Source organism: Suncus etruscus, chromosome 8, assembly GCF_024139225.1.
Source record: "Suncus etruscus isolate mSunEtr1 chromosome 8, mSunEtr1.pri.cur, whole genome shotgun sequence".
NCBI lineage: Eukaryota > Metazoa > Chordata > Mammalia > Eulipotyphla > Soricidae > Suncus > Suncus etruscus.
The window spans coordinates 70,910,544-70,932,812 of record NC_064855.1 but is presented as its reverse complement, the minus strand read 5'-3'; the positions used below and the strand labels follow the sequence as shown (position 1 = coordinate 70,932,812).

General features: G+C 39.5%; 1 protein-coding gene across 1 annotated transcript in view; it reads right to left on the bottom strand.

The window, feature by feature from the left end:
* Positions 1-22,269, bottom strand: part of ELF1 (E74 like ETS transcription factor 1) — a 125,471-nt gene that overhangs the window by 34,648 nt on the left and 68,554 nt on the right. The gene's annotated exons all lie outside the window — the stretch shown is intronic.

Here is a 22,269-nt window from a genome sequence, read left to right as displayed (position 1 = left end):
TCATGTAAAGAACACCCCCTTCACCAGTGCAACATTCCCACCACCAATGTCCCAAATCTCCCTCCATCCCACTCCACCCCCACCCGTACTCCAGACAGGCTTTCCAGTTCCCTCATTCATTCACATGATTATGGTAGTTCTCTGAGTAGTTATTTCTATAGCTGCACTCACCACTCTTTGTGGTGAGCTTCATGAAGTGAGCTGGTGTTCAAGCCCTCCTCTCATTGTCTCTGAGGATTGTTGCAAAAATGACTTTTATTTTTCTTAAAACCCATAGATGAGTGAGACTATTCTGCATCTCTCTCTCTCTCGCCCTCTGACTTATTTCACTCAGCATGATAGATTCCATGTACATCCATGTATAGGAAAATTTCATGACTTCATCTCTCCTGATGACTGCATAATATTCCATTGTGTATATGTACCACAGTTTCTTTAGTCATTCATCTGTTGAAGGGCATCTTGGTTGTTTCCAGAGCCTGGCTATTGTGAATAGTGCTGCAATAAATATAGGTGTGAGGAAGGGGTTTTTGTATTGTAATTTTGTGTTCTTAGGGTATATCCCTAGGATTGGAATAGCTGGGTTGAATGGGAGCTCAATTTCCAGATTTTGGAGGAATCTCCATATTGCTTTCCAAAGAGGTTGGACTAGACGGCATTCCCACCAGCAGTGGATAAGAGTTCCTTTCTCTCCACATCCTTGCCAGCACTGATTGTTCTCATTCTTTGTGATGTGCGCCAGTCTCTGTGGTGTGAGGTGGTATCTCATTGTTGTTTTGATTTGCATCTCCCTGATGATTAGTGATGAGGAGCATTTTTTCATGTGCCTTTTGGCCATTTGTATTTCTTTTTTATCAAAGTGTCTGTTCATTTCTTCTCCCCATTTTTTGATGGGATTTGATGTTTTTTTCTTGTAAAGTTCTGTCAGTGCCCTGTATATTTTGGATATTAGCCCCTTATCTGATGGGTGTTGGGTGAATTATTTCTCCCACTCGGTGGGTGACTCTTGTATCCTGGGCACTATTTCTTTTGAGGTGCAGAAGCTTCTCAGTTCAATGTATTCCCATCTGTTGATCTCTGCTTCCATTTGTTTGGAAAGTGCAGTTTCCTCCTTGAAGATGCCTTTAGTCTCAATGTCATGAAGTGTTTTACCAACATGTTGTTCTATATACCTTATGGACGTCAGGAAGGCAATCCCATTCACAATAGTGCCACACAAACTCAAATATCTTGGAGTCAACTTGACCAAAGACATGAAGGACCTATACAAAGAAAACTATAAAGCCCTGCTCCAAGAAATAAGAGAGGACACACGGAAATGGAAACACATACCCTGCTCATGGATTGGCAGGATTAACATAATTAAAATGACAATACTCCCCAAACTATTATACAGATTTATTGCGATCCCTCTAAAGACACCCATGACATTCTTAAAAAAAGTGGATCAAACACTTATGAAGTTCACCTGGAACAATAAACACCCTCGAATAGCTAAAGCACTCCTAGGGAAAAGGAGTATGGGAGGCATTACTTTCCCCAACTTTAAATTGTACTACAAAGCAATAGTTATCAAAACAGCATGGTATTGGAATAAAGACAGACCCTGAGATCAGTGGAATAGGCTTGAGTTCTCAGACATTGTCCCCCAGATATACAATTACCTAATTTTTGACAAAGAAGCAAGAAATCCTAAGTGGAGCAGGGAAAATCTCTTCAACAAGTGGTGCTGGCAGAACTGGTTAGCCACTTGCAAAAAAACGAACAAAGACCCCCAGTTAACATCATGTACGAAGGTAAAATCCAAATGGATTAAAGACCTTGATATTTTTTTCTTTTGTTAATAATAAGAATCTTAAGGGAAGAGAGTTGAACTATGTAGATTAGGGGTCTCAAACTCAATTTACCTGGGGGCCACAGGAGGCAAAGTCGGGGTTATCCTTGAGTGCAAAGTTAGTAGTAAGCCTTGAACATTGGGGGGTGTGACCCAAACAACTAAAACAAAACAAAACAAAAAAAGATTCCTCTAGGGCCCAAAGAGATAACACAGTGGCCAAGCAGCTGATCCAGGACCAAAGGTGGTTGGTTCAAATCCCGGTGTCCCAGATGGTCCCCCGTGCCTGCCAGGAGCTATTTCTGAGCAGACAAAAAAAAGATTCCTCTAGGGCAGGGCCACAAAATATACAGAGAGCCACAAACGGCCCCCAGGCCGCAAGTTTGAGACCCCTGAATTGTAGATATATTGGGTTTGTTTTAGAGGCCCACACTTAATTATGCTCTAGGACCATTCCAAGTTCTATGAGTAGGAGTCAAAGTTGGTTGTGTTCAGTAGATCATATGTGGAATCATGATTTGAAATGTGACTTTAGCTTGCATGCAAGGTAAGTGCTTTCACCTGTGCATTCTCTCACTCCAGCCTATATCTACTGCTTATTAAACAAAAATACCTTAAATACTATCTAAAATATACAAAAATAAAATACAAAAAATGTCACTGCCTGTAATATCAGATACTATTATTTTCCATGAGTTAGTCAGCTATCATGATAGGAGGTATCATGATAATAATAATAGATAATAGTTTCATTACAACTAAGCTATTTCAATCTGTATCAATCTTTTAAAATTAATGTCTATAATATGCCACTGAGGTTAAGTACTACTTCTTTTTTTTTTTTTTTTTTTTTTTGGTTTTTGGGCCACACCCGGTGACGCTCAGGGGTTACTCCTGGCTATGCGCTCAGAAGTCGCTCCTGGCTTGGGGGACCATATGGGACGCCAGGGGATCGAACCGCGGTCCGTCCTAGGCTAGCGCAGGTAAGGCAGGCACCTTACCTTTAGCGCCACCGCCCGGCCCCAAGATCATAAGTACTACTTCTAATATAAAAACTTAATTATATAAATTAGATATATAATAAATGCTAAACAAAATTCATGTCTTCAAAGACATTTGAAACATCTTATTTCAAAATGATTTTATTTGGGAAAAATTGTAACTGAGTTTACAAAATAAAGTTATAAAACAGAAAGTAGAGTGGCCAGACCGATAGCACAAGTGGTAGGGTGTTTGCCTTGTACATGGTTGACTAAGGAAGAACCTCAGTTCAATCCCTGGTGTCCCATATGGTTCCCCAAGCCAGGAGCAATTTCTGAGCACATAGCCAGGAGTAACCCCTGAGCATCACTGAGTGTGTCCCCAAAACAAAACAAAACAAATAAAAAGAATCCCAGAAAGTTCAAAAAGTACCTTGTAACTCATATACTACAGAGACAAAAAACATATAAACTGGTCAAAATATAGTTATTACCCAATTCCCCTTTATTTGGGGGGGGGTACAGCTGGCTGTGTACATAATTCTGTGCCCAGGGATCATTCCCGTGGTGCTTAGAGAATCATATGAGGTGCTGAGAACTGAAGTTGGGTTGCAGTGTGTAAGGCCAGCTAAATTATCACTCCAGCTCCAACTCACCCCCTTTTTTGGGGGAGGAGCCATACCCAGCATGCTCAGAGGTTACTTCTGGCCCTGAGCCCAGGAATATACCTGGAGGTGCTCAGGGTACCATACAGGGTGCCTAGGATTGAACCCAGGTTGGCCACATGCAAGACAAGCACCCTACTCATTGTGCTATCGCTTGGCCTCCATAACCCCTCTTTCTTTGAGAGGTAAATGCTACAATTTGTTAAGCAAATAGTCTTTAAGCCCTGATGAGTTCAGAACTGGATTAAGTTTCACATGATTTCACTTTATGATGCAAAAATCTAACACACTAGATAATGACAGGGCTACTAATTTACATCACAAAGAGGAACTGGATTAAAAATTTTATTCAGGGTCACCATTTTATTCAGGGTCACCCATAAACTAGAAACAGAAGCATATGACAATACATAAGAGCACTCCTCAACCAAATGGAACAAAAGAAACTATCTATGCAAATCTATTTTACTTCAGAAAGTGAGTGGGAATCTCCAAACTTTTATCTGAATTTAATTAGCAGGTTTCAGTACTCACAGACGCTTACTTGCCTTTTTCTTCCTTGTTCTATTCTACCAACCTGTAGTAGAGTTACAGGAACTGATTATTCTATAGAACTTCAAGGGTTTCCAAAGCCACAAATAATTTTAAACTGTAACTACTACTCCAGTTTCCCCACCTCCACAACCAGTTAACCAATTCATTGTCTATGAGTAATCAAGAAGTAATACACAGCCTATGTGTATTCTAATTTGCTTTAAACAATTGCTTCTAATTTCAGTTAGATTTTTAATAGTTTTAAAGCTTTTAATAAGTAAAAATTCAAACCAATAGAGGAGAAAAAAAATTCCCTTGGAAAAAATGTTTGATCCAAAGTGAAAAGGTACATATGATTCTATGATTTAGAAGGAAACATACAAAAATTAAAGACACAAGAGATCCAGGCTCTTTTTCAATTCTACTGTTGTGAGTTTCTCAAAGGAAAAGCAATAGATGGAATCTGAGCAATAGCACAGAAGGTAGGGTGTTTATCTTGCACATGGCTGACTGGGGTTCAATCCCTAGTATCCATATGCTCCTTTGAGCCTACCAGGAGTAATTTCTGAGCTCAAAGCCAGCAGTAACCCCTGAGCACTGCCACGAGTAGCAAAAAAAGAAAAAAGAGAGAGGGAGCAATGGAAAAAAGAGATAAGTCAATGGGTGTGCAAGCCTTAGGAGACCCAGGGTGCAATTCTTAGCATCAAATGGACTAGAGCTCCACCAGTAACAATCACTCAGCACTGAACTAGGATGTAGTACAAACACCAAAAACAAAAAGGAAGTCCAAGGGTATCAGATCCTGGAAGGACACTCTAAGGATCATAAATCTGAGCTCATCACATCACAATAGAAATTATTATGTATTTATATGGAGTAAATTTGGGCAAGGAAGTAGTATGCATATAGTACCTACATAGCTACAGCCTTTGCATATAGTATAGTATTGCATATGCATATATAATTTAGTATTGGATATGCATATACTAGCTACAAGTTAACATCTATTAACTCTACGGGTACCAGCCATCCTATTTATTATTTTGCATGGATGATAATCTTATTTATTCACCACAAAACCTATAAGGTCAAAACACTGACTTATCATCTCATATATGTGTGGTGGGAAAGGGAGGCAAGGAGGTTCCAAGGGAAGAAAAACTTAAACTAAATCATAGAGCTAGTTTGTGGTAAAATTTGTATTTTCATTGATCTTGTTCATAACCTGTACTATTATATATAGTAAGCCTTAAATAAGGTTCTGATTTTTTTATTTTTAATAAAACAAAAAAATTTTAATGAAGCAAAAATATTCTATTTTTATAGAATAAAACTTACTTAGAAAGATGCAAGGGAGAGAATGAGGAAGTATGTATTTAAGAGAGAACACAGCTTCTCCAGAGTAGAAAAAGACAGAGAAAAGCAAACAAGATGAATGTTTAGTGAGGAACACAAGCTTGAAGAGCAATCTGGTTCTAATATTTTTTGTTGTTGTTGACTCATTTAGCTGCCTTGTTTAGAAAATAAATAATAGGTAAAAAGTTGCACATGAAGTATGGTTTAATAATATATTTTCACTGCTATTCATTGCAGCACACAGTACAATAGCGATGACTTGGAATCAACCTAGATGTCCAACAACAGACAAATGAATCATGAAGATGTGATAAATGTATACAATGGAATATATACCTAAATATACTCCTTACCTAGCTGTAAGGAATGATACAATCATGGAATTTGCTGTGACATTGATGGCACTAGAACGTATTATGTTAAATGAGGTAAGTCAGAAGAAGGATAAATACAGAATGAAATTACTTATATGTGGTATTTAGAATAACTGCATGAAGAAAAGCAATTGTTTAAATGGGAGTTGTCTAGAACACACAGCCCCAGTGTATAGTGAGGAGAAAAGGAAAGAAATTGAGTGGAGGAGAAGCACAAATATGAAAGGATGGGGACAGGGGCCAAGAGGACTCAAGTACATTGGTGGTGTTAAGAAAGGACAGAACTGGGGCCGGGCGGTGGCGCTAAAGGTAAGGTGCCTGCCTTGCCTGCGCTACCTTGGACGGACCTCGGTTCGATCCCCCGGTGTCCCATATGGTCCCCCAAGCCAGGAGCAACTTCTGAGCGCATAGCCAGGAGTAACTCCTGAGCGTTACTGGGTGTGGCCCAAAAACCAAATAAAAAAAAAAAAAGAAAGGACAGAACTAAATATCCAAACCAGAGTCAACAACAATGAAATCATGAGACCCAAATAATCAAAGTTTAAAACGGGCCTGTTATGCTGGCATGCTGGGGAACATGGGATGGTCTCTCAGAACATTGGTAAAGGGAAGTTGACACTGGTGGTGGGATTGGCCCTGAAATATTGTATGTCTGAAACCCAACTATGAAGAACTTTGTAAATAACAATGATTTTAATAAAAAAAAATTTAAATATCTTTTGTGAGATTTCTTCAATCTGAGCCTACTAGACTCTATTATAAACTTTCTCATGATCACTACCTGTTTCTCTTGTTCATCACAGCTTTCCAATTTTGCTAACCACTTGTTTTTTTAAGGTGCTTGTTCTTCCTATACTAAGGTGCTTGTTCTTACATTGCTAAGCCCACTGAAATGAAGATATAATTTCAAATATATTCATCTTTAAATTATCCATAGTGCTAATAATTCAAATATAAGAAACAGACCAATTCTGATACTTTCTTCTCTCCTTTCTCTCATTTTCTTTACCTCTCACTCCCTTCTCAATATTTGGACTATTGCCCGTTCTGTGATCAGAGTGATTACTCTTGGCAGTGCTCAGGAACCAACTGGTTCAGGATATCAAACCTGTGTTGCATTGGCTGGAGATATAGTAGAGTGATGCACTTACTTTGCTCATAGCTGACTCAGGTTCAGTTCCCAGAACCACACATGGTCTCCTGAGCACTACCAGGAGTGGTCCTTCACACAGAGCCAGGAGTAAGCTTTGAGCTCTGCCAGTTGTAACCAAAATAACAGCAAAAACAACTGTACTTCCCACATGCTATGTATATGCTTCAGCCTACTGTCAACTCTGACTCCTAGAACACATTTGAATCTGTATGTACAAAATATATGTCAAAAACACCTCAGGTCACTGGAGAGTCCCCCCTCTATAACTACGATTGTTAGAAAAACATACACTTCAGACATTACAATAACCAGTTTGGGCTTATAATAAAATCCTGCCTTTAAAAGTGATTGACTAGCTATCAGCTAAAATCAATTACATTTACAATAACAATATCCCCAAATAATGTGACATTTTGATATACTTAAACATTTAGTAAGCAGGGGACATTGAGCTGAGAATGGAATCTAACCACAACAGTACTCAATTTCATTTAGCTTTAGTCTACCATTTGAGAACTGGGTCTCTCTGTCCTAAATAATTTCTATACATAACTTTATGGCATGACAGTCAACACAAAGATACACTAAAGAAACAGTTCAATGAACTTAGTACATACTTTATAAGCAGAAGACCTACATTCAACTCCTGGCACAGAATCCCCCAAATACTGCTAAGAGTAACACCCAAGCACAGAGCCAGGAGTATCACGAGATGTGACCAAAAGACATATGTAGCATAAAAATTGATTATTTATTGTGAATATATGTGTGCATTACTTGTAAAATAAAAATCTACAAGTTGTGAGCTTGCCCCACAAACCGTGTTTCTAACCCCTTAAGTGGACAGGTCTGAAAAAGCAGGACAGCAGCAAAGAAATAATACACCAAGCCAGTCAGGAAAGTCAAGGAGTCAATGGCTTCTTGTGGCTTCTCCCCCATGGTGTCCTGAGTGCCAAGCCCAAACTGACTTTTTTTTTTTGGTTTTTGGGTCAACCCGGCAGTGCTCAGGGGTTACTCCTGGCTGTCTGCTCAGAAATAGCTCCTGGCAGCACGGGGGACCATATGGGACACCGGAATTCGAACCAACCACCTTTGGTACTGGATCGGCTGCTTGCAAGGCAAACACCACTGTGCTATCTCTCCGGGCCCTTTTTTAAATATTATATTAGTTGAGTGTCATCTGACAGTTACTATTTCTAAATTGAGATACAACCCTGGTGGTGGGAATGGCCCTGATTCATTGTCACTATGTACCTTAAACATTACTGTGAAAGATTTGTTATTCACTTTTGGTCATAATAAAAACTATTCAAAATAAATAAATAAATTGAGATTATACATTCTTCTTCAACTCTTTTGCTTGAAGACAAATCAAATTCTACCAATATCATTTTTTCCTACATAATTTCAACCAGGCCCCTTCCAAATATATAATTAAAAGAAGAGTTAAGAGTTATGCATGAGGGGGCCGGAGAGATAGCATGGAGGTAAGGCGTTTGCCTTTCATGCAGAAGGTCATCGGTTCGAATCCCGGCGCCCCATATGGTCCCCCATGCCTGCCAGGAGCAATTTCTGAGCCTGGAGCCATGAATAACCACTGAGCACTGCTGGGTGTGACCCAAAAACCACACACACACACACACACACACACACACAAAAAAAGAGTTATGCATCAAATGGCTACCTTCTTAATAATAAGTGATTAGATCTGTTATTGTCTCCTTTTTAGAGGATGGGGCCACACCTGTAGATGCTCAGGGCTTACTCCCAGCTCAGTGTCCCAAGCTTGGTGTCCCAAACTTAGAGATCACTGCTATTAGGGCTGGGGGAATTTATAAGATACCAGGGATGGGACCTGGGTTGAACTGTACTATCTTTCTGGCCCTGTTAACCACCCCTTTTAAGATATTAAGGTGTCAGGGGCCAGAGCAGTGGTGCAAGCAGTAAGGCATCTGCCTTGCTCCCACTAGCCTAGGATGGACCGCAATTCGATCCTCCCACATCCCATATGGTCCCCCCAAGCCAGGAGCGATTTCTGAGTTCATAGCCAGGAGTAACCCCTGAGAGTCACCTGGTGTGGCTGAAAAACAAAACAATAAAGGCTATTAAGGTGTCAGATCTCAGTGCTTGCTTTCCATATTTGACCAAAGCAAATGAATACATCTTATCAATAGTGTATATGCAGGGCTCAGACCATTGTTCTAAAAAATGACAAGATTGAGGTCAGTGAAATAGTAGAGAGGAATAGTACAGAGGTTAAGCTGCATGACACCACATGCTTCCATGAAAATATTGGGTGTAACCTCTAGCAATAAGTCCCTTGGCCTAATCTCAATGGGAGGAGCCTCCAACCTCCCCAGAACCACTTGGGAGACTCCTCAAAATAATTATTTTTAGTTCAAAAAATAAGAATTGCATAAACTAAAGCTATATTCCCTAAATTACTTCAATTCCAAAGATGCCAATACTAGACTGAGACACTAGTAATTCAAAGAAAAAACGTTATATGATTATAAGGTCTTTCTGTTTTGGAACTTGCAGATTTGTTTTTGGAACAGAACCAAAATAAGTCATAAATTATAATCTTTATTTTTAGAGATCTTTATTTTTAGATTTATTTTGAATTACAGAGATAGTCACAAAGTTGGTCATGACTGAATTTCAGTTACATTGTTCAACAACTGTCCCTTCACCAGTGCACATTTCCCACTACTGGTGTCCTCAATTTGCTTCCCATCCTCTCCCCTGGCCTTTCCCTATGCCTGCCTCCATGGCAGACACTTCTCTCTCTCTCTCTCTCTCTCTCTCTCTCTCTCTCTCTCTCTCTCTCTCTCACACACACACACACACACACACACACACCCCACACACACATGCTCTCTCTTCTATTTTAAAATTTGGTTTGCAATATGGTTTATTGAAAGAGTATCATGCATATCACCATACCCCATTTCAGCACCTTACCTCATTTCTGCACCTTTCAGTTTTTATTCAGAGTGACCATTCCCAACTATTTTTGTCATAATGGTTCTTTCTTTGCTCTAACTGTACTGGGTCCTCATATCTATTATCTTGGGTATTATTATTATTATTATTATCATACTATGTTTTTAATTTCCCACAAATGAGTTCAATCATTCTATGTCTATCCTTCTCTTTGACTCATTTTGTTCAGCATAATACTATCCATATCCATATAATAAAATTCCATTACTTCATTCTTCCTAACAGCTGCATAATATTCCATTGTGTAGATGTACCATTATTTATTTTATATATTTATCTGTTCTAAGACACTTGGGTTGTTTCCATATATGGAAGGAAGGGAGGAAGGAAGGAAGGAAGGAAGGAAGGAAGGAAGGAAGGAAGGAAGGAAGGAAGGAAGGAAGGAAGGAAGGAAGGAAGGGAGGGAGGGAGGGAGGGAGGGAGGGAGGGAGGGAGGGAGGGAGGGAGGGAGGGAGGGAGGGAGGGAAGGAGGGAGGAAGGGAGGGAGGGAGGGAGGGAAGAAGGGAGGGAGGAAAGGAGGGAGGGATGGAGGGAGGGAAGGAGGGAGGGAGGAAGGAATCTGAAATAAGTATATTATATTACTGGAGTGAGTAGGCTTGTTTGTTTCCTCAGTATACCATCAACCTAAGCCCTAGGAGGATGTTTAAGAAGATAGAGATCATTAGACCAACTCTATTAAGTAAATGTACTCAACAGGTAGTTAGATATTTCTTGGGTTACACAAATTCAAGTGGCTGTTTGTAACTGCTGCAGGATGGTAGTTGGCCCAGGAAATATATAAAGCTCTGGGCTGAAGTGCTAGGGGGAGCTAGGAGACTCTGCTGCTGTTTCCCCTGCCAGATTGATCCTGCTGGATAGTCTTTGCTGAATTTCTGGAGAAACTTTTTACCAGACTCTGGGCTCCCGCTGCCAGTGTCCAACTGCCCGAGCAGGCACAAATCTGACAAGAAAGGTTTTTTCTGGAACAAGGTTTAATAGGGAAACAGGCAGGGTATAAGTAAGCCAAGAACCATACAGCTGACCCCTAGGCAGAGAGAGAGAGAGATAAGAAAAGAGGGAGAGAGCGGGAGGGAGAGAGAGGGAGAGGGAGAGGGAACAGGGCAAGGAGTCAGTCAGAGAGAGGACCAAAAGAGACAGAAAGGCACAGTTTCTACAGGGTAGCAGAAACAGTGAATACAGCCAACAGTTTTTCCAGTAAAGTCATCAGGGAAATTCAGGCAGTGTCAGGGAGAAATAGCCAGGAGAAACAGCCACTCCCCCTAACCACCACACTCAGTTTGGGGTTTATATCCCCTCTCTACACATACCTGCCTTTAAATGCTAGTTACCAGGGGGTCCTTTTTAACTGATTTATCTGCCCTTAAAAAGACAGACCCCTTCTATGGTTGTCCAAGGGCCATAAAAGTTTGTGTAATACAAGAGATATAAATAAAAAAAAAAAAAAAGCTTAAGAATTTTCAAAATAAATGTTGCCAAGCTTCTCTATCATAGCTCACTCTGGTACTTAAGTTGTTGTGAAACACCCAGTTAAGATCATCTATGACACAGTTAAAGTTAAATAATTATCAAATATTTTCCTAAAATAAATCAGATTCAGAAGTTTGGGTTTTTTTTTGTTTTTTTGTTTTTTTTTTTTATTTCCCCTTGGATTGGAGCAATAGCACAGCAGGTAGGGCATTTTGCCTTGCACATGGTGACCCAGGTTCAATCACTGGCATCCCATAAGGTTCCCTGGAGCCTGTCAGGAGTGATTTCTGAGCACAGTGCCAGGTGTAAAAGAAGAATGAAAAAAAAAAAGTTTTCCCTAGACAAAGAAATAGTACAGAAGTCAGATTCCAGGCCAAGCATGTGCCTGACTTGGATATGAGTCTTGAGACCACATGGTCCGAGCATTGCTGGGTGCAGACTTGGAGGTCTCTGACCATAGTTGGGTGTGGTGCTTGAGATTCCAGCACACCAGGGTGGCCCAGGGTGGCCCTCTAACACCACGGGGTCAGAGCAGTATTGCATCCTCCAGCATTTAGTAACCAACTTGGTATGCTGAGAGCTTCTGATGGAACCCAGGACCTTCTGAACACCACTTGTGAGTGTCCAACCCACACTCCCTAAACTAAACTGCAGGGGATTAGAGTATCTGCTGTGCAAACATACAGTCACAAGTGCCCCACTTGTGTTACCTGTAAGCCTGTCAAAAGAACGGTGGTTCGAATCCCGGGATCCCTATGGTCCCCGGAGCCTGCCAGGAGCGATTTCTGAGTGTAGAGCCAGGAGTAACCCCTGAGAGCTGCTAGGTGTGACCCAAAAACAAACAAACAAGCAAAACAAAAAAAAATAGATGTACTCCAGTTGAGTACTACAAATAAAAATATGTGTATGGGTCAGTGGTAGTATATATAGCCTATAAAATGCTTGCCTTCTACACACATGACCAGCCTGCCCAGGCTTGACCTATATGATACCTAGATCATACCCTATATGATCCCTAGAATCCCCTCAGGAGTTATCTAAGAGCGCAGAGCCAGGAGTTGGTCCTGAGCACCTCCAGGTATGGCCAAGAAGAAAAAAAAAAGTGTAAACTCTATCACAAGTATATCACAGTGTCCAACCCCTGGTGTACAAGATATAACTTGTATGCTTTGACCCTGTAGAGCAAGTACCACTAGTAAAGGAACACATCTGCACTTGTGTGAGCAACCATCAGTCATCACAACCACCAACAACAAAAGGAAGGGGGAAGAGGAAGATTTAAAAATTACCCTCAACATATGTAGCAGCTCAAATTTTGGGATTTTCTTTTAAGGCTAGATCACTTTAATAATGCTAAATTCATTTCAAGAATGATAAAAATTATGAATGTTCATAAAGAATAAGAATACTTTCGTATTCAGAGTTCCATGTAGTGTCAGGGACCAAACTTTCAACTCCTTCATGCAAAATATATGCTCATATCTCTCTAGTCCCATCACTGTAGATCTAAAACAGAACCAATGGAAACTGCAATATAATCTAAAAAAGTAAAAATAAAAAAGTAGAAGGTTCAAGGTTATATGAATACTGTGGAGGAATGAATAATTACACACATGAGAGGGAGAAACAGTGCAGATAATCTTTTTTAAATATAGGTGCAAATAAGAACACTTTCGAGTAGTTTATACCATCTCTATTTCTCAAGAAAAGGTAGTAGAGACTGGCAATATGGCTCAGCAGTAAAGCACATGCCTTGCAGACACAAGACGGGTCCAATCTCAGGCACCAGAGCAGAGAATGTAGTGTGGTATGTGTAAGGGACAGTAAGTAACAGAGTGGGTAAGAACCTTACTTTTCTTCCAGAGTCTTCAACAACTCACCTTTTCATTCGAGGTGACTTCACTAAATAAACTAAACACTGCAATTGTTGCTATAAACTCTTGGCCCTCTCTTCCAATAAAAAAAATACCAAATCAGGGGCCCGAGCGATAGCATAGTGGATTGGGTGTTTGCCCAGCATGTGGCCAACCCAGGTTTGTTCCTCGCATCCCATATAGTCTCCTGAGCATGCCTGGAATGATTTCTGAGCGCTGAGCCAAAAGTAACCCAAGTGCCACCAGGTATGGCCCCAAAACAAAACAAAACAAAACAAAAAAAAAACAACCCAGATCCTCTATTCATATTTGAACTGATTTCCTTACTCTTTGATATAAAGAAAAAAAGGGCCAGCACCTTACACTAGCAGGAACACTCTGGCAGTATTTACCATTGAGCAAATATATTATGTATGCATGTTGTAAAAAAAAAAAAAGATTAGAACAAATAGTAAATGCCTAGATTCTGGAATTAGAATGGTGAGGTTTAGGATTCCCTCAGCTCTATGAAATGGGTGTCTTTAATGTTCATATCCATCTAAAATTAAAATTGAAAGAGTTTCCAGTAAAATTAAAAATTGAAATAGCTTCCAGACTTATAAGAAGTAAATAACATGTAACATATCATTTGTTATAATGCATGGCATATAATAATTATTCAATAAAATACTTGGATGCAAGTTATTTAATATTTGATTTAGATAAAAACACTTAAAACTTGGCTTTCTAATTCTATACAGAATCATCACAGTGTGTATCTTAAACAATGTGACCATTATAGCTCAACAAAACTGGGGGGTGAACTTGGCATACAACAATCTTTCATTGACAGGCATGGTTTTGTTTTCAATGAGAATAGCCCTTTCAGAAAACTGGTGAATAAAAACTTAATCATTTACAGCTAATCAGTAGCCTTCTTTTTTTTTTTTCAGCTAAAAGCAAAAGTTGGCCACATACATGTGTTCACTTTGTGAAGACTGTATACATACAATCTGTATATGTTAGGTTAAACTTTAATAAAAAGTTTAGAAAGCAGAAGTCCATCTGAGGAGAGCAGAAAACTTCAAAATAACTTTAGTTCATAATCACCCTGGGGCTCTCAACTGTGGGATTTATTCTTGGGTAGGATGAAAATCATAAATTGAGATGAGAAAATTGGAATCAGATTAAATATTACAACAATATTCCTTTATTATCTCACATGAACCAAAAATTAAAAGAAAAATCTAGAACTAGATATAGCACAGAGATCAGGGACAAATGGTTTGCATGGTCAGGACCCAGTTTGATTCCCAGTAGAGCACATCCCACCTCAAACCATATAGGTGCCATTATGTAGCCTAGAGGCTCCACTAAGCATACCTGGGTGTGGTCCTAGTGACCTTCGCCTCAAAACAAAGAATCATTAGACAAAGCAGCATTCTCCAAGCAGGGGACCTAGCACTGAACTATTCAGCCCAGTTGTCAGAATATTGTCTGGACAGTGCTTGGAAGTCTTAACCCCACAGGAAAACAAACAACTTAAAAGGAGGTCTAAAGGATGATGATATAGTACTATACAAGCTAGAGCTGTGAATAGATGTCTAATCTCAGGTTCAACATAGTCCTTTGTGAAGGATTCTTCAGTCTATTATCTGCATTCTTAAAAAAATTGGTCTGGGGCCGGGCGGTGGCGCTAGAGGTAAGGTGCCTGCCTTGCCTGTGCTAGCCTAGGACGGACTGCGGTTCGATCCCCCGGTGTCCCATATGGTCCCCCAAGCCAGGAGCGACTTCTGAGCGCATAGCCAGGAGTAACCCCTGAGCGTCAATGGTGTGGCCCAAAAACCAAAAAAAAAAAAAAATTGGTCTAAGTATTGGAACTTGAAAGGAAATAATGTGATATGTATGATACCCCTTCAGTAACAGTACGGCAAGAGAGAGAGAGAGAGAGAGAGAGAGAGGAGAGAGGAGAGAGGAGAGAGGAGAGAGAGAGAGAGGAGAGAGAGATAGAGGAGAGAGAGAGAGAGAGAGAGAGAGAGAGAGAGAGAGAGAGAGAGAGAGAGAGAGAGAGAGAGAGAGAGAGAGAGAGAGAGAGAGACTGCCATACAGGTAAGCCTGGGTTTGGGGGAAGGAAATATAGCTGGAAAAATTAGTGGCAGGAATGAACACTGGTGAAGAAATGGATGTTGAAATGCTGTACAACCAAAACTCAACTATCAACAACTATTTAACTCTATCACACATGAGTTAAAAAAAAAACTTGTCTAATTGGTCATTAAAATATCTTCATTATTTGCAAATTAAAGTGAGCTTCTTGATTAACTCAAACTTCTTATAGAAACATATTCCATATGATCCTTATTTTAAAATGAAAAGCAGTTTTAGTTATAGGGCAAAATAGTCTACATCATCATAGAACATGTCCAATTACCTTTTAAAACATAGTAGTTATACAAATTTTAATTTTATTAATAGATGAGTATATTTGGTACAAAGTGAAAATACTACATAATTCAGTCAAAATCATTATAAAAGACAATTTATTTAATATTCTTCCAGATTCTCTTATTTCTTTCAAGGTTCCTTTTATCTCTTATAGTCTTACAAGACATAAAGTTGAAGAGTTTGAACTTTTTGAGTCAAAGCTATGTTCGTGAGCAACATTCACTCCTTCGTTTAATCTTTCTGAGATGTCTTTTTGGTTTACACAGATTTTTCTTATTCAAATATTGAGGAAAATAAGAATGACCGTACTGTGCAGAGTTATTATAAAGATCAGAAGAGAAAACGCATATAACTTACAAGACCTATCAAAGCTTCTCCATCTGACTCCTCCCCTCACAGGCAACCTAAACCAGGTTACATCTAGGTTCCTAAACATTAGCTCTTACTTAGTATTTAAAAAAAAATCCATCTTGAACAAAACTCACTCCAACTGAAATGTTTAGATTTTCATTAAATCTTGAGTCTATTTTTAAATACATAAACACATAATCTATTTTCAAATTAGCCTGCTAGTTTTCACACCTATACATACACAGATCTCTCAGATTTAGATATATGTTATGCTAGCTTCGTAAAAATAAATTAGGATGGTCCAGAGAAATAGAACAGCAAGTATAGCATTTGCCTTGTAACATGGCTAAACTAGATTTCATCCCTGGCATCCTATATGGTCCGCTGAGCACTGCTAGGAGTAATTCCTGAACACAGATCCAGGAGCAACTCCTGAGAATAGTTGGGTGGGCTCAGAAACAAACAAGCAAACAAAAACTTAGAAAATCTCCCTGCACTGAAAATATTTAAGTGATTTATTAAAGTTAAAGCAAAAATATTACAAATCATTATCTTTGATATATTAAACCATAACACTTATCAGCATCATTTCTTAATAGAAATGTAAACCAACAAATCAAGAAAATTCATGAGAAAATAAGCATACAGAAAATTATCTTCTAATCAATATTCTATTATTCATAGGAAGAAGAGAAATTGAGCCACATTTGGCTGTGCTCAGAACTTACTCCTGACTCTGTGGAAGGTATTGCTCCTGGCAGTTCGTGGGTACCACTTACAATGCCAAGGATCTAACTGAGGTCAGTGAGTAAAGGGCAATTACCTTAATCCCTATACTATCTTTCTGGTTCCACGAACAGATACTCTAAAACAGGGGTCTTTGCCGCAGGAGGCAAAGTCGGGGTGAGGCAGGGCCGCATAAGGGATTTTGCTTACCGAATATTCGCAATAAAAAATCGCATTAGTAAGAAAAAAATCACAGAAAATCGCATTAAACATTTGCATACCTCAACGGAACTGCTCGGGGTATGCGAATGTTTAATGCGATTGTTTTCTTACTAATGCAATTTTTATTGCGATTATTCAGTAAGCGAATAATCGTGAATACTGCAATATTTGAAGGCCAGCCGCGGGCCACAAAATGTTGTACGGAGGGCCGCAAACGGCCCGCAGGCCGCGCATTTGAGACCCCTGCTCTAAAAAAATGACACTAAATCAGAATTGGAATCCAATTGTCTTTTTTTGTTTGGTTTTGGGCCATAATCAATTTTGTTCACAGGGATTACCCCTGGTTCTGCATTTGGGGATTACTTTTAGCAATTCTGAGGAACTACAGTGATGCCAGAGATCGAGCTTGGGTTGACCATATACTATTTCGGGTTCTGGCTCAAAATCCAAGTGCCTTTAGTAATTAACTAGGTAAATAAATAGGAAAAATGGAAAAAAATGTCTTTGTAACTCTATCATCCTAGAATTTGTAGGTTTTTAACTTTTTGGATTTGAGGTCACATCTGGTAGGTTCAGGTGGTGCCAGGGATCGAACTTGCATTGGCTACATACAAGGAAAGAGCCCAGCCTGCTGCACCACCTCTCTGGCTCCTAAAAATTGTTGTAGGGTTCAACAGTGGGTCTTATAGTTCTAGTAAATTCAATATAACACTCTACTATTAAAAATAGGAATACTGAGGCCGGAGTGGTAGCGCAAGAGGCAGGGCATTTGCCTTGCACATGCTAACCTAGGACGGGGCGGGGTTCCATCCCTTGGCATCCCATATGGTCCCCCAAGCCAGGAGTGATTTCTGAGCACATAGCCAGGAGTAATCCCTGAGTGTCATTGGGTGTGGCCCAAAAAGCAAATAATAATAATAATAATAATAATAATAATAATAATAATAATAATACTATCTCTGACACTGGGTGATCTGTGTGAATCAAATGAGTGGAGGGCCCTGAGATGTAGTCAATGGTAAAAATATCTGCCTTGTGGAGTTTCATCAGAAAATCCACATGAAACTCAGAGTTTCATCCCTTGCAATGCTCCACATCATCAAATATCATTGTAGCAGCACTACTGTTAGGAATCTTGACATAACAAGTATGTTATCTTCAGTACACTGTGGTCAATTGTGCAAACCCAGCAGAAGCAACAGCAGCTATAATAAAAGGGCAGAGTAGGGGAGAAAAATAAGTATGTGGAGAAAACTTAGTAAATGATTAGGAATTCCCAAGATTGCAGCAGGTAATGTTTAATGTTTTCTTGACACAAAAGTTAACATTTGTTCATTTGTTTTGGAGCTATACCTGGTGGTGTTCAGACCTTACTCTTGCACTCAGAAACACTCTTGGCAGGCTCAGGGGAACATATGTGGTGCTGGAGAATCAAACCCAGGTCAGCCAGAGCAAGGCAAGAACCTTACCCACAATACCCTAGTCCCCACAAAAGTTAACATCATAAAGCAACATCAGAGCACAAAATGTAGTATTTTTCTATTTGTACCCTCATTTACTAATGGCTCTTTTTTCCAATATTCTAAGATTTATGGATCATAAATAAATATCATGATGTAAATGTTTTATTAAAACCACTTGTTCAGGGGCTGGAGAGATAGCATGGAGGTAAGGCATTTGCCTTTCATGCAGAAGGGCACTGGTTCCAATCCCGGCATCCCATATGGTCCCCTGAGCCTGCTAGGAGCGATTTCTGAGTGTGAAGCCAGAGTAACCCCTGAGCTCTGCCAGGTGTGACCCAAAAAACAAAAACAAAACAACAAAAACAAAAAATCCACTTATTCAAAGGGAAAATTATTCAAATCTCTGAGAACATAAAGTACTTCCTTAATTTCACTACATTGCCATGTAAAACATGAACCCAACCTCTTTGAGAGTTCCTAATACAATGAACAATTAAAATAAAAAAATCAACTGATACTTTAATGTAGTTGTGATGAAGGAATGGAGTATTTCATATGGGATATCCCAATTAACTCCCATAATATGATGCTATTTTGTTTATACGGGTCTGCCAGTAAGGAAGAGGAAGAGATAAAATTTGAATGTAAAATGATTCAAGTCCACAAGTTTAGTCACCATACATATATATTCTTCATGAACACTGAAGAATAGAGCTATAGCTGGGAAAGTGTTTTTAATGTCTGTTGGCTCCAACAGAGATAAGTGCTTCTGAAGAAACATCTAGCTTAATTCTCTCTTGCACAATACAACAAAAACAAAAAGGTCTACGTAAAATGGTCCTTTCTCCAAACTTCCCCAAGATAATGTTTGAAATTCCATTGTAAATCCCTGTGGAGTTTATTTAGCCAAATCCAATGCTAGTTTAGGACATTCATAGTAACTAGCCTTCTTTAACTCCGCTCAGATTTTCCTTTCTTTTAAGCCTGGATAAATTACAACTTGACCATAAAAAAAAAAAAGTAAAATAGTTACTCAATACAATCTGTTTTCTTTTTGTTTCTTGAGCCACACCTACTGGTGCTCAGGTCTTAGCTCATGTCTTAGCTCAGGGATCACTCCTATCAGGCTTGGGGGACAACAAGGGATACAGGGGATCAAACATGGATAAGCCACAGGCAAGGCAAGTGCCCTACCTGTTGTACTTCAAACCAACCTCGGTTTTCTTTTTTTTTCTTTTTCTTCTTCTTTTTTTTTTTTTTTTTTTTTTTTGGTTTTTGGTTTTTGGGTCACACCTGGCAGCGCTCAGAGGTTACTCCTGGCTCTATGCTCAGAAATTGCCCGTCAGGACAGGGGATCATATGGGATGCCAGGATTTGAACCACCGTCCTTCTGCATGAAAGGTAAATGCCTTACCTCCATGCTATCTCTCCAGCCCCTCAGTTTTCTTAATTTTAAATAAAACTTTAAAATAGAAGTAGAGTGTGTATGTCTCACTGATTAAATGTAAACAGAAGCAGTTTATAAAGTTACCAAAAAAAAGGCATATTTGTTAAGGATACAGCTCAAAGAACTGGAACTCATGCTTTGCATGCAGCAGGCCCAAAATAGATCCCTAAAACTATATGGTGTCCCAGAAATCACCAGTTCAATTCCAAGCATAGTCAGGTGTGACCAAAATATGAAACAAAACAAACAAAAATCTAATAAAAGTGCTTTGAGAGGTGAAGTACAATTTAACTAGTTTTAAATGTCTAGTTACAAACTGAGTAAATATAAGCAGAAGTCACTATCAGATTAAGAAATGTTGTAAACATGTGGATATTATGTAACTCAAAATAACATAAAGGTCAATTACTAAAAATGTACATTGACAATAATCTTACATGATATTAAACAAAGAGACATAGCTTTACAGAATATAGACAGTTTAGTTGCAACAAAGACTGACTGATCATAAACAACAGTTGTTGAAATCAATTACCCCCCCAAAACTAAACAACTGCAGATCAAATTATGTCACAATAAAATTGTACCATATTAAGGAAAGTATTCCTCTACATAACAAATATACCACATTTTTAAAGTCCAAATTATACCATATTTTAAAAGTCTGAGTTACTTAATGGTATTATTTTATTCCAATAGTGCAATGAAATTAGACTTGCCAAAAGTCACACAACTAGTAAGTGAAGGAACCTAATTACCAAGCTGATACTCATGATGCCTCATTACCGATCACTCACTTCTGATATGTGCTACTAGGTATCAAACTTAGGGCATCACCTATGCAAGATATATGGCTCTACCACTGAGCCAGACTCCTGGTTCTTAACTAACAAAAAATATGATTTAAGGCACTTGGGTCAACGTCAGTTTGATCCCCAACATCACGTATAGTCCTCTGAACAACAGTGGGAATGATCAATGAGCACAGTAGTAGTAATTGAGCACCTCTGCGTGTGTGATCCAACAAAATATCCATCTCCCAGGCTAGAGATATAGCTCTGGGTTCAATCCTGAAACTGTATGGTCCCCTGAACACTGGGAGTGATTTCCAAAATACCTAGCCTCTGAGAAACACTGCGTGTGGTCTAAATATCATTGCACTCCACCCCAAACACCAAAACACAAAACCAAAAAAATCCTCCATGTAATTATTAATTTTACATTGTTCTGAATGTGCTTATTTTATTTGGAACAGGGAAAGAAAAAGAGGAACCTGTTATTTGAGCTATCCAAAAGATGCTTTCATAAATAGAGAGGTCTTCTTTAAATTTTTCTATGAACAAGGAGTAGAAGAGAATAAAAGAATTGCAAATGTGGGGCCAGAGTTATAGTACTGTGGGTAGGTGCTTGCCCTGCATGTAGCCAAATTTGGTTTGATCCCTGGCATCCCATATGATCCCTGAACCTACCAAAAGTGGTACCTGAGCGCAGAGCCAGGAGTAACCCCTGTGCAATGATAGGTATAGTCCCCAAACAAACAAACAAACAAAAAAAAGAAGTGCAAATGTTACACAAAAAAATGACAAATCAATAACTAGAAAGAGGAGCCTGAGAGATAGTACAGGAGGTAGGGCACTTGACTTGCACATTGCTGAATAGGATTTGATACCTGGCCTATATGGTCCCCTGAGCACTACTAAGAGTGATTCCTGTATGTAGAGCCAGGAGTAACCCCTGAGCATAGCCAGAGGTGGTCCCAAAACAAAAAACAAAATAAACAAAAACCTTAAAGCATCACCTTTCAGCAGCCAGAGAGAAAGTGTAGGGGTCAGCGTTTACCTTTCAATGACCAGTGCAGGTTTGCTCCCCAGAACCACAAATGGTTTTCCAAGCCCCACCCAGGAGCATCTCTGAATAGACAGTTGTTTACCCCACATCCCCCCCAAAACCCTATCACCTGTTTTTCATTTTGTTTTATTTGGGGGCCACACCTGGCAGCGCTCAGGGTTACTCCTGACTCCATGCTCAAGAATTACTCCTAGGGGCCGTAGCAGTGGCGCAAGTGGTAGGGTGTTTGCCTTGCATGCAATAAACTAGGATGGACCACGGTTCAATTACCTGTGTCCCATATGATCCCCTAAGCCAGGAGCAATTTCTGAGCTCATAGCCAGGAGTAACCCCTGAGTGTTACCAGGTGTGCCCCCCCCCCAAAAAAAAAAGAATTACTCCTAGCAGTGCTTGGGGGACCATACAGGAAGCCAGGGAATGAACCCAAGTTGGCCACCTAAAAGCCTTACCCGCTATGCTATTTATTGCTCAGACCCCAAACCCATTAGCTTTAAGGAGAAAAAAAAAATCTCCTTCCTAACCAGACAATACAATTCCAAGCTAAC